This window comes from Lissotriton vulgaris, chromosome 2_1 (assembly GCF_964263255.1).
Source record: "Lissotriton vulgaris chromosome 2_1, aLisVul1.2, whole genome shotgun sequence".
Lineage (NCBI taxonomy): Eukaryota > Metazoa > Chordata > Amphibia > Caudata > Salamandridae > Lissotriton > Lissotriton vulgaris.
This window is the reverse complement of record NC_141687.1, coordinates 547,378,351-547,389,423: the sequence shown is the minus strand read 5'-3', so window position 1 is coordinate 547,389,423 and position 11,073 is coordinate 547,378,351.

The following is an 11,073-nucleotide window of genomic DNA, read 5'->3' as shown; positions in this document are numbered from 1 at the left end:
TGGGGCGTGCTGCGACTTGCGAATTACGTAGGAGCACTTACAAATGACTATGTGTGGTGCAGATTTGATAGTGGAGTGGACTAAGTGATGTGTTAAGGGATCAATTTAGAAGCAGAGAGAGATCCAAGAAATGCAGTCACAGTCATAGAAAAACACAATGGATACTGTATCTGTATGTTGTTGTAGTTGTCCTTTTGAATTTGGTAAGTAAGTTGCATGCAGAAAAAAATTTCTCTTATTAGCGGCACTCCTCCATTCCATCTGACGCTTCGTCCATCAATGTTGGTGACCAGAAGACACCCTGTCCACTGCCTGCCTGGCGGATGCTGAATTGCGGCTCGCTAATGTGAAGCCTGATTCCATCCTTTTTTCCCCATTGCACAGACTGAAACCCGGCCTGTAATTATTCAACGAAAAACAGGAAGTGATATAATATTACAACACCACTGATAAATAAATATAAGGTATGTAGGCTGTGGAATGCAAAAAGTCACACTTTGATTTTCCTAGTAGACAGTACAATATTTTTGAAAGTGCGTACTCTGTCTGAGTCACCTTTTGAAGGATAAATAAGTATGGACAAATTAATGTAGCGGATCTTTCCCCTCAAGCTAGGTGTACTGTAAACTGTGTTTTAGAACAAAATTAGATCTTCCCAGCAGTGCTCCCACCCAGACCCTTACTAAAGCCAGTCGCAAAAATGTAGAAGACCCCCAATCAAATCTCAAAAAACGAGGCCTAGCAGAAAACTGGTGACAAAACGTACTTTGAAAGTAAAAGTAGGCCCAAATACCCCCTTACCCACCGTGGATTGCATTCAAACCACTTGCAAGCAACCAAGCAAAAGTATCCATAGCCAGCATCGCTCCAAGACTCGAAAACCCCACCACCCAAACACATGCAATAGAAATACTGCTAACCCTAACGAAACCTAAGTTAAGAATAGTGGCAAAGGCTTTCTTTAACTATGCCAAATCCCCCCTTTCCCACCATGGATTTTCTTCAAATGACTTGCAACCAAAATTACACATTCTCACAAGTGCTCTAAGACCCCAGAACTCAGTTGCAAAAATCTAGAACACCCCGAAACACATGCAATCCTGCTGCTAGGGCTAACCCTAACGAACCCTACGTTACAAAAAGTGCCAAAAGGCTTTTCCGCGTGGATTTTGTCCCAACCACTTCTACCCGGTATTAGACCTTCCCAGGAATGCCCCAAGACCCGCCAACCCACCCGCCAAAAAGCATAACACCCCCAAACAGGCCAAAAGCAAAATCTCATACTTACAATATTTCTCGGCCTTCGGTCCAAACGCGCTGTGTAGCTAGGCCATAAGTCCAGTTTACCACCACGGATTTCCTGAAAAGCAAATGCAATCAAGATTAGAGTGTCCCAGCAGTGCTCACAGACCCCGAAACTCACCCACAATCAGACGGAACCCCCCCTAAGAGCACCTCAAAGGCAAGCAAGTCAGCAAAAACACAAACAAAATTCCGCCTCGGATTTGGTCCAAACCACTTTTATCCGGTATTAGAGCTTCCCAGCAATAGCCCCAGAGCCGTCAACCCAGGAGAAAACGAGTAGAAGACCCCCAAACAGCCAAAGAGCAAAAGTACAAAAATGGGGACTTGTCATTTTTTTGCAAATTTCCAAAATCACTCCGCGCGCGCTCTGCAGCTAGGCCCTAACTCCCCTCTGCCACCATGGATTTGCTTCAAACCTCTTGCAAAGTAAAGTATCCATAGCCAGCAGTGCTCCCAGACCCCGAAACCCACCCACAAACACCAGGAAGCCCCCCAAACATGCCCCCGAAAACACTACATTGAGCAAAATGTCAGAAATAGCAACAACAAAATCAGCGTGGATTTTGTCCCAACCACTTCTATCCGGTATTAGACCTTCCCAGGAATGCCCCAAGACCCGCCAACCCACCCGCCAAAAAGCATAACACCCCCAAACAGGCCAAAAGCAAAATCTTATACTTACAATATTTCTCGGCCTTTGGTCCAAACGCGCTGTGTAGCTAGGCCATAAGTCCGGTTTACCACCACGGATTTCCTGAAAAGCAAATGCAATCAAGATTAGAGTGTCCCAGCAGTGCTCACAGACCCCGAAACCCACCCACAAACACCAGGAAGCCCCCCAAACAGGCCCCCGAAAACGCTACATTGAGCAAAATGTCAGAAATAGCCAAAAAAAAATCAGCGTGGATTTTGTCCCAACCACTTCTATCCGGTATTAGACCTTCCCAGGAATGCCCCAAGACCCGCCAACCCACCCGCCAAAAAGCATAACACCCCCAAACAGGCCAAAAGCAAACTCTTATACTTACAATATTTCTCGGCCTTCGGTCCAAACGCGCTGTGTAGCTAGGCCATAAGTCCGGTTTACCACCACGGATTTCCTGAAAAGCAAATGCAATCAAGATTAGAGTGTCCCAGCAGTGCTCACAGACCCCGAAACTCACCCACAAACAGACAGAACCCCCCCTAAGAACACCTCAAAGGCAAGCAAGTCAGCAAACACACAAAAAAAATTCCGCCTCGGATTTGGTCCAAACAACTTTTATCCGGTATTAGAGCTTCCCAGCAATGGCCCCAGAGCCGTCAACTCACCCGCAAAGAGGTAGAACAACACCCCCACAAGTGCTGAGTCTTTCTTCATTGGGCGTAAACCAGCCCTCTGCTTTGATGGAAATAGGAGTCTGGAGGAGGAGGATAGAGGAGCATGTTCCTCTGAACTTGTGAACTTGAGGAATGCAGACTGCGGCATCTTCAAATCAATAAGCAAACAAGTGAAGACAGTTCTGCTGATAGGCTTGTTTTGAGATTAGGTGATTAAAGTTTGAATTATATTAACTGTGCACAACAAAGAAAGACAGACACACAGGAATAAAAGTGAATAAGGACGAAAAAGAAAGTTATTGATTCATTGTCTCATTTTCAGGGCTCGGTGTCACGGTCCACGAATAAGAATAAGGCTTCGTCATCATACTCTGCGAATTCAGGCAGGGTGAGCTCAGTGTCACCTGACAGAGAGGAAATTCCCTCATCTATGTTGCTGTCCACCTCGTCTTCATCCGGCGTGCTTTCTCGTACTCTGTAATCTGGTGGTATGAGGTGCTGATTCATCTTGATCATTGTTAACCTCTCCACATTTTTGGGCGAGAGGCGGCTCCGTTTGGAAGTTACAATGCCACCAGCAGCACGAAAACACGTTCAGAAGACACGCTTGCGAGTGGGCAAGACAAGTAGTTTAAAGCCAGGTTGGAGAGCTGTGGCCACAATTCTTTTTTCCCATGCCAATACGCCAATGGGTCAGCATTAACATAGACCTCTGTTGAGTCATTCAGATAGTCCTTCACCATCGACTCAAGGTTCTCCTCCAAGGTTCCTCCACTTTGCTTAGCTGTTGCTGTGACCTTTTGAGAACCAAACCCAAGCCGAGCTAGCCAATCCTCTTCAGCCTCCAATGTTACTGTTGTGTCTGGTGGTGCAGATCATCCGGTTGCCGGTCTCTTTAACGGCTGAGAGGTCACTTGTGCCGCAGCCACAGGTGCAGAAGTGGATTGTTGTGACTGGGGATGGCCTGCTGATGCTGATGTACTGCCTTTTCCTTCCATCTGCTGCCGTTCTCTTTCAAACCTCTTGGCTGAGGAGGCTAGCCACTGTTTGTACTTTGTAACATCTTCATCAGCAAAAGGAAAGAATGCTTGGCCTGCCAGCGCCTTTTTGTAGCGTGGATCCAGAATAGTAGCACAAATGTAATGCTGGTTTGAGCGGATCATTTTAAGACGTTCATCACCTTGTAGGTGCTCTAATAATTTCTCCGCCAGAACAAAAGGGTCTTGGTTTTCTTCATCTTTTTGAAACACAGAACACACCTCCTTCAGTTGGTGCTCCAGCATGTACAACAATGGGCTAGCTTTTCCCAAATTACAGTCCTCCTTGCTGACTGCACGCGTGAAGAACTCAAAAGGACGAAGCATGCGTGTCAGGCTTTTAACTATGACCTATTGCGCCGCACCCATCCTCAGGTCCTCCTTCTGAGCTGTACCCTGTGTTAAGAAATAGTGATCGAGTACCGTATACTGCTCATACAGACGCTCAAGCATGTAGAAGGTTGAGTTCCAACGTGTTGCCACCTCCTGGATGAGTGCTTTCACTGGCATTTGACGTTCATATAGCAGGCTCCTCAGATGCTTCCGGGCCTTAAAAGAATGGCTGAAATGGTTGCACATTTTTCGGCAGGTGTCCACTACCCTGTACGCTGCACTGCCTTTATCACTCAAGAATTTTTTGACAACTAGGTTTATACAGTGCGCCAAACACGGCACTCTGAAATAGTCACCCAGTTGCATGGCCTTAACTATATTGGCGCCATTATCCGTGGAAACATAACCAACCTGGTGTTTTTTTGGGGACAGCCAGCCAAGGACCTTTGTGTTGAAGACATCCAAAATGTTTTCTGCTGTGTGACGTTTCTCCAAACCAAACATGGCTAGTGTTGCATGTTTCCGAGCAGCTTTAAAAACGTTGTCCGTGTCAACACCTGCGTTTAGCTTTGCTTTAACCCCTGAAAAAGAGACCCAGTGTGCAGTGATGCACATGTAATCAGCGCCTGCGCCACTGGTCCACATGTCTGTTGTCAGATGTATAGTGTGAACAGCACTCTTCTGCAAAGCTGCCCCAATCACCTCCAGAACATCTTCATGTAGTGCTGGAACCGCAACTCGGGCAAAATAGAACCAGCTAGGAACCTTCCATTTAGGGCAGAGCGCTGCCACTAATTCTAGAAAACCAACCCCTTCTACAAAAGAAAAAGGGAGAAGGTCCAGAGCTAGCATTTTAGCCAGCTTAGTGTTATACAGACGCGTCAGTGGGTGGTTGCGTTCATATTGCGCTTCTGTAAACAACATCTTTTTAATGTTGCCCCGGACCAAGGATTTACGGGATGATGATGATGATATCTTCGACCCAGTTACGCTCGCTGATGAACTTTTTCGCATTGGTGTCTCACTCTCTCCCACACTCTTAGTGTGGCTCACATGGGGTGTGCTGCTGACAGGGGTACTGGGTGTAAGTGAAGTGTTTGACATGTCTTCTTCCTCCTCGTCATCATCAGATGAAACATCAACGTTTTCATTACGTGCAATTCGGGCTTCCTTGATCGCCTCTAGGTGCGCAAACCATTGGACAGTGTGCGTTCTCCTAAGATGACCTCTCTGGCCTCCGGTACCATAGTTGGTACCAAACTTACCACGACTAACTCGAAGCTTACAAATGCTACAAATGGCTACGTTTTCCTTTTTTGGGCAAACACTAAAGAAGTCCCAAACTGCAGACTTGAAATGTCTTTGGGGGCCGGAGGAGGAGGAGATACTGGTGGTGGTGGTCCTGCTGCTAATGCCAGATGAAGTGGAGGATGTGGATTGCCGAACTTCAGTACGTTTTGCACTTTCACCACCACTAATTGAGGTCGAGGTGGATGGAGGTCCCTTCTTGCGAGGAAGAAATATGGAAGCGGTAGGTGTTGGTGTACTAGTTAACTCCAAATCCAATGATTGTTGTGTTTCCATTGCCTCCTCGTCGACATCATCATCACGCTCAGCAGCTTCTCGGGATAGGGTCAAAATGTCTCTTTGCTGCATGCCCGCTGGGGCTGCAGTGACCTTTATGATGACTGGCTCGTCGTCGTGAGAGGCTTCATCAGCAGCAGTATCCGTCACTTCTTGTTGAGCCTCATCACACTGCATAGCTATGAGTTTTTCGACGACCTTCCTTTTACGCTTAGGTATCTTTGTCAGATCATGGTGTGCCTCACTCTCAGACTGCAGTGATGATGGTTCCCAATCTTCATCCAGAATGGGATCATCAGAAGGAGGTGGGCTTGAAGAAGATGTAGACACCCCCCTTGATCTTTTCCTTGCTAAGGATGTGGAAGACAATGAATGATCATCAGGAGGAGTGGCTTCCTCAAATGATACCTCGGTTTGATTGACAATTTCCTGATGTGCCCCTACTTCGGGAGGAACAACTATTTTGGGCACTTGTGACCCTCCATGCACCTCTGCTTGCGCATCTCCTTGCGCTGCCTCTCCTTCCACATGTACTTGGGCTTGTACTTGCACATGTTGTTGTTATTGCGGCTGTGGTTGTTCAACACTTGTCAGATGAGTTACAACAACCTGTGTTGATTCATGGACATTGCTGCTACTTTCTTGCGATGAGCCAACATCACTGGTCGATGGTGATTGAAGAAGTACACTGACTGCCTCTGAAGCACTCAAGGGCTTTGACTTAAGTTGGCGTGGTGGTGGAGGCACTGAGCCCAATGGAGCGGGGTTGCTGCTCCCAGCTTGGTCCCCAGCAGATCCCGCTGCTGCTGCAGGCGTACTTTTTTTTTTACTCCCAAAAAACGCGGTGGCCAGCACACCAGCCCCCTTGGTAACTTGCTTCTTCTGCTCCTTACTAGCAACTTTCTTGCTAGAGGAGCTACGGAGACCTTTTTTTGGGGCCATCTTCTTCAGAGCAGGTCAGAACAGCAGGCCGCAGTTGCACGAGTTGCAGAGTTGTCTGAGGCCAGACGTGACGTCGCGTGACGTTATGCTGCACACACACCGCTGCAGGACTTCTTCCTGGCACTGGTGGTTCTCTTGAGTCTTGTGCACCTAAAAGCAATGGAAGACAGAGGAACATCAGTTCAGTTATACACCCCCAAAAAAATCGAAAAAAACCCAGAAAAATCAGCACAATCCCATGCCCTCCATGATGCTTACATTCAAGACACCCCACAGAAAGAGTAGGCCCATGCAACACTCACTAGTCACTACCCCTGGTGAAAAGGCCACAACTGGCCAAAAAAAAGAAAATCACAGAAAAATCAGCACAATCCCAAGCCATCCAGCCCCTCCATGATGTTTAAATTCAAGACACCCCACAGAAAGACTAGGCCCATGCAAGACTCACTACCCCTGGTGAAAAGGCCACAAGTACAGCCCAAAAAAACAAAAATCACAGAAAAATCAGCACAATCCCATTCCATCCATGCCCTCCATGATGTTTAAATTCAAGACACCCCACAGAAAAACTAGGCCCATGCAAGACTCACTACCCCTGGGCATAAAGGTTGAAAACTAGGAAATATGGTTGCAGGCCTAACAACACTGCCTGCATTCAAAATGGCCACTTGCTTCCCAGCACATGGCCAGGGCCTGTAGCAGCACTCAAAATGGCCCCCAGCCACATGGCCTGTCCCTCCCCATGAACACCCCCAAAAATCGAAAAACACAGAAAAATCAGCACAATCCCATTCCATCCATGCCCTCCATGATGTTTAAGTTCAAGACACCCCACAGAAAGACTAGGTCCATGCAAGACTCACTACCCCTTGTGAAAAGGCCACAAGTACAGCCCAAAAAAACGAAAATCACTGAAAAATCAGCACAATCCCATTCCATCCATGCCCTCCATGATGTTTAAATTCAAGACACCCCACAGCAAGACTAGGCCCATGCAAGACTCACTACCCCTGGTGAAAAGGCCACAAGTACAGCCCAACAAAACGAAAATCACTGAAAAATCAGCAAAATCCCATTCCACCCATGCCCTCCATGATGTTTAAATTCAAGACACCCCACAGAAAGACTAGGCCCATGCAAGACTCACTACCCCTGGGCATAAAGGTTGAAAACTAGGCAAAATGGTTGCAGGCCTAACAACACTGCCTGCATTCAAAATGGCCACTTGCCTCCCAGCACATGGCCAGGGCCTGTAGCAGCACTCAAAATGGCCCCCAGCCACATGGCCTGTCCCTCCCCATGAACACCCCCAAAAATCGAAAAACACAGAAAAATCAGCACAATCCCATTCCATCCATGCCCTCCATGATGTTTAAATTCAAGACACCCCACAGCAAGACTAGGCCCATGCAAGACTCACTACCCCTGGTGAAAAGGCCACAAGTACAGCCCAAAAAAACGAAAATCACTGAAAAATCAGCACAATCCCATTCCATCCATGCCTTCCATGATGTTTAAATTCAAGACACCCCACAGAAAGACTAGGCCCATGCAAGACTCACTACCCCTGGGCATAAAGGTTGAAAACTAGGCAAAATGGTTGCAGGCCTAACAACACTGCCTGCATTCAAAATGGCCACTTGCCTCCCAGCACATGGCCAGCACTCAAAATGGCCCCCAGCCACATGGCCTGTCCCTCCCCATGAACACCCCCAAAAATCGAAAAACATAGAAAAATCAGCACAATCCCATGCCATCCATGCCCTCCATGATGTTTAAGTTCAAGACACCCCACAGAAAGACTAGGCCCATGCAAGACTCACTACCCCTGGTGAAAAGGCCACAAGTACAGCCCAAAAAACGAAAATCACTGAAAAATCAGCACAATCCCATTCCATCCATGCCCTCCATGATGTTTAAGTTCAAGACACCCCACAGAAAGACTCAGTCCACCCACCACTGAGTACCCCTGGGCAAAAGGCCCCAAAACAGCCCAAAAATCAAAAATTCCAAAATTGTAGTTGCAGCAACTGTAATGCCCCAAACAAACTTGCTTGTGAAATTTCTAATCCAAAAGTGATCCAAAGAAAGTCAAAAAGGCCTCAAATCCAAATATCCAGCAGCATCCACAAAAAGTAATCCTTCCAGCTCCAGATCCAAATGAAAAGTGACCAGGAGATGGACAAAGCACTGGGAGGAGCCTGCTGGACAGCAACAGGAAGTTGAAGACTGTGGGGCACTTCCTTCCTCCCACCCCCCTCCCCTCCCCAAAATGGACTCCTCGCAAAAAAAGTGCAGGCAAATGTCAACCTGAGGAGTTATTCAGATAAAAATCATCATTTCCAGAAGGTTTATGCTGCTTGCTGGTGGATTTCTTGTGCAGAATTGCAAATTTTGTATTTTCGCGAGTGCGAGATTATTGCTGCTCGCCGCATCTCCAAGCTCGCAATTGCGAAGTACCACGATACGTGATCACGGCGTACTCGCGTTGACAAACTCTCGCTGTACAAGTTGGCAAGCTGCGATTACGTAATCGCGCTTGCCAAATTCCCGCGGGATCCCGCAGCAAGATCCAAAATGGCGCAGCACTCGCAAAATATCAAGAAAAATAACTCGGCAAACGATGAATGACAGTAAGTAAACGCCGCGCGCCGCAAAATTGTATCGCCAAGAAAAAAAAAATCCGCTGCGTGCGGATTTTACCGAAAATCCGCAAAATCCGCGAGCGGAACGGATTTTCCGCCCATGCTTAGTGACCTTACAAGGATGGAAGGCTGAGCTGGTCCTGTCAGGATCCAAATTCGTGACTGTAGGAAACACACCTGCCAGCGGCAAGCATTAGCATTATGTGTGTGTGGTGTTGTAAAAACGATAAATGTCATGTGTGTCCCTTTCTCCCCTCCCGTTTCAGGGCAATGCTGTGTCTCTGGGTTCTCTGGCGTCATGGCTCCCGTTTACTGTGGGGGCTTGCTGCACATCTTGGGTGCGAGCTTTGATGGGTGCTAACATCCTCATATTAAGTGTGACGCCTGGAGACAGCCCTGGCTTTTTAGTCCATAGCATCTTGGGACTTGTAGTTCCACTTTTAAAATGATAAACAAGGCTATAAACCCAACGCTATATATAGTGCTTTTGGCTAAAAAGCCTTGACCGATTGCAGCTGTCAACCATGTCTGGGATTAGCAGGCAGTTACATGTCCGTTATTGCGCACTTTCGGTAAGTGATTGCATTCTATGTTATGCAAGATTTATATATACAGCGTTCTCAGGTCTGCAGGCCTTGAATAAGGACCTTAGACACGCTAGGATTTTAATTTAAATACTGGGATTTGCACTTCTTTTGATCTAATTAAGAAATCACGCCTGTGATCGTGGACATTCAACAAGGGACCATCAGGGAGATATAGCCCTTCCCAGACCCAGGTTGGCCCCTAGACTAGGTCACGGGACTGGCTACCTGCAGCCCACTACCATCGTTACTGGATCGGGTAGAGTGAACTCTGAGCCTGGGTGGTGTGATCTGACTACTGGGCAGTTTACAATCAGGGCAAGAGGAAACCAGCATGAAATGAATGTGTGCATTACGTGCAGAGCAGCACATAAACAGTTTACCATGTGCCGTTTATATGAAGTACACCTTCATGCAGTCACCATTTCTGCTCTAGCGGCATAGAAAGCGTATGCTCCTGTGACAGTGCACAGTTTAGTGACGTGGTGATGTGTGCTGAGCACACTGAGCAAGTGGTAGGAGGTGTGGAGTGATGAGGAACCTTTGCTTCGCACACGGTGTTATGAGCACACTTTCAGGGTGCATGCTTTTCATTGTGGGGGACTTGAACATGAGCACAACAGTGTGTGTGTGTTGTATACTGAGCCGTGTGGGCAACTATGCGTTACACATATGAAATAGGAACACTCTCTAATGTCTGGCATGTACATTGTACACATTGGCATCATTGAAACCACGATGCCAATGTCTGCTTTACGTGCAGGAGCATGGAGGAAACTCATGGCAATACATCTTTTTAATACAGAAACATATGGAAACTCTTAGTAATGTGTATGTCGGGGAACTGTGGAAAATCATAACAATGCATACTGTACATAGAGGGTCCATGCAGAAAGTGCCATGAACAATTCCATACCGGGTATTGTGGTTTAGTTATCAGTGGTAATAAGGAAGCTGCATCTGTCCCAGCACCCGACCATCTTATATTACCTAAGCACCGAGCAACATTGTGTGTTTCTGTGTATCGAGGACTTTTGATTGCCATTGTCTTAATAAGCAAGGCTCAACAAATCAACTAGGCACAGCTCCTGATGTGGCACAGTTAAAACATAGACGTTCTGGCCCTATTCATAAAGGGCACCTCTCTATTTTGTAAGGGGCAGTTATAAACAATGTTTTTCAGTCAAACTTTGGACGGGTTCTCATGTGTTCTCTTCAGGAGGAACATATGAAATTTGTCCACGAGGTTCCTTAAAATGCCACCTTGGAGAGTAATGGGAGGGCAGAAATTAAGCCTTTTATCTTGAGTTTTGTTTTGCAAGA